The sequence below is a fragment of the Pelodiscus sinensis genome, chromosome 19 (assembly GCF_052426305.1).
Source record: "Pelodiscus sinensis isolate ZL-2025 chromosome 19, ASM5242630v1, whole genome shotgun sequence".
NCBI lineage: Eukaryota > Metazoa > Chordata > Testudines > Trionychidae > Pelodiscus > Pelodiscus sinensis.
Genome location: NC_143070.1, coordinates 15,339,127 through 15,341,542, shown reverse-complemented (window position 1 = coordinate 15,341,542; position 2,416 = coordinate 15,339,127).

The window sequence follows — 2,416 nt, the reverse complement described above, 5'->3', positions numbered from 1 at the left end:
CCTCGATGCAGGCTCTAGCAGAGATGTACAGCTGCTGTTTTAAAAGTTCTTGTTGCACATCCTAGCATCAGGATGGGTTCACAGGCCTTCCGGGCTCTTCGATCCCTGCAATGCTGCCTCTGGGATGAAGTGCTGAGCTGAGAACAAAATGGCATCGACCACATGGCCTCTTTATACCTCCTTCCTGGCCTCTTCTAGTATGTAGCAGGTCACCTGGTCAGAGGCCAATCTCTGGGTTCCCTGCTGGCTGCTCTCAGGTGACAGCCCCCATTCTTTAGGTGTGTCCTTGGCCCATTGAGAGCCATTGTTCCACAGGGCCTCAGTAATTAGCATGTCCACAGGCCCGGCCCTGCCCAATGCTTAACCACATGCAGGGAAATCTTCAGTGTCCATACAAGTACATGCTAATATTTGCACACACAGACATTATACAAACACATGAACAGCGTACATAGGATTATTAGATAATAAGCTTCTATTCAATACCTCACATGGCCCCCTTCTATACCATTTTTGGGGCCAACACCCCCACCTATGGGTACATCAGTGATCTGGCTGCTTCCCTCAAGATCCAGCAACATGACACAGAAATACCCAATAGCAAAGTTAAATTGCAGGCAGTGAAGAGGTGCATTTCCTCCACCTCATTTGCTTGTCAAAACTCTCAACTCAAAGTACCATGACAAACACCAAAGGGTATGTCTACACTGCCTCCCTAGTTCAGATTTAAACATCCCAGGATTTATTTGCATGTTCCCGGGCGCCGCCATTTTTAAATGCCCCGTAGTTCGAACTCCCTGCCCGTGGCTGCATGCGGCATGGACTAGGTAGTTCGAATTAAAGCTCCTAATTTGAACTACCATTACTCTTCCTGCAAGGAGGTTGAATGGTAGTTCGAATTAGGAGCTTTAATTCAAACTACCTAGTCCATGCCGCGTGTAGCCGCAGGCAGGGAGTTCGAACTACGGGGCATTTAAAAATGGCGGCACCCAGGAACATGCAAATGAAGCCCGGGATATTTAAATCCCGGGCTTCATTTGCAAGTTTGAATGCCTACATTAGCCGCCCTAGTTCAAACTGGGGTAGCAGTGTAGACATACCCAAACTGCTTTGCAAGATGTGTCATGCTATGACATGAGTATTTAATAAGTCATCCTGATAACCATAATAAATGTCAGGGCAAGAGGTGACTCACTCAACCAGTGCATTTTTCTAATTACACTTCAAAGAAAGTCGTTGGAAAATTAGCTTAGCACCTTGCATCAGAGTAAGCTGAAAACCAGCTTTCTACTAGGGATGTGCATGTGAATCCGAGTCCATTGTTAACCGATGAACCTGGGCAACAGTTTTAGTTGCATATTTATTATGCAAATAAAATGTTACCGGTCTGTCAAAAGTCCTGGCCCCCAGAGCTGCTGCTAACAGCCAGCTTTAGCTCCATCAGCTCCCCCACTCCCCTCCTTAGAGCCTCCCCACCTCCCCGTGCTCACCACGTGGCTCTGGCCCCGGCTGGCACAGCCCAAGAAGCGGTGGGCACCTGCCATGTAGCTCTGGTTCTGGTCCCGGAGGGTGTTGCTGGAGCAGCCACAGACTGCCCACCACACAGGGGTCACAGGAGCAGCTGTGGGGCACCCACCATGGGGCTCTGGCTCCGGCCAGAGCTGCAACTGCAGCCATGAGCCACCCGTGTCGCCCCCTGTCTGTGACCGACGGGAAACACCCGGCTCCTGCCTCACACCCGCTCCTGGTTTCTGCCCTGCAGGTTTGTGATCGGAGGAGATGGCGACTGCGCGTATCTGAACAAGGACATTGGGGTCAGCAGCCTGCGATGCACCAGTGAGAGATGCTGGATCTGCAGCAAACCAAAAGCACTTACAGCAGCAAAGGAGACTCCAGCAGGACGAGGCTCGTAACAGGAGTGTTGGACAATTGATCCTGGGAAGGCTGGACTGGTCTTTCTTCAGCATCACACCTGAGCCTTTCCAGAGTGTCAGGGGCTGGTCTGGTAGCACTTTATAGACTAACAAAACATGTAGATGGTATCATGAGCTTTTCAATGAGTCCACATCCTTTTTGTAGTGGGGGGCCCAGAACTGGACACAATACTCCAGATGTGGCCTCACCAACGCTGAATAAAAGGGAATAATCATCTCTCTGATCTGCTGGCAACGCTCCTCTTAATGCAACCTAATATTCCATTAGACTTCTTGGCTACAAGGGCACATGGTTGACTCATCCAGCTTCTCATCCACTGTAACCCCCAGGTCCTCTTCTGCAGAATTACTACTTAACTGATTGGTCCCCAGCTTGTAACTATACTTGGGATTCTTCTGTCCCAAGTGCAGGACTCTGCACTTGTCCTTGGTGAACCTCATCAGATTTCTTGTGGCCCAATCCTCCAATTTGTCTAAGTCAT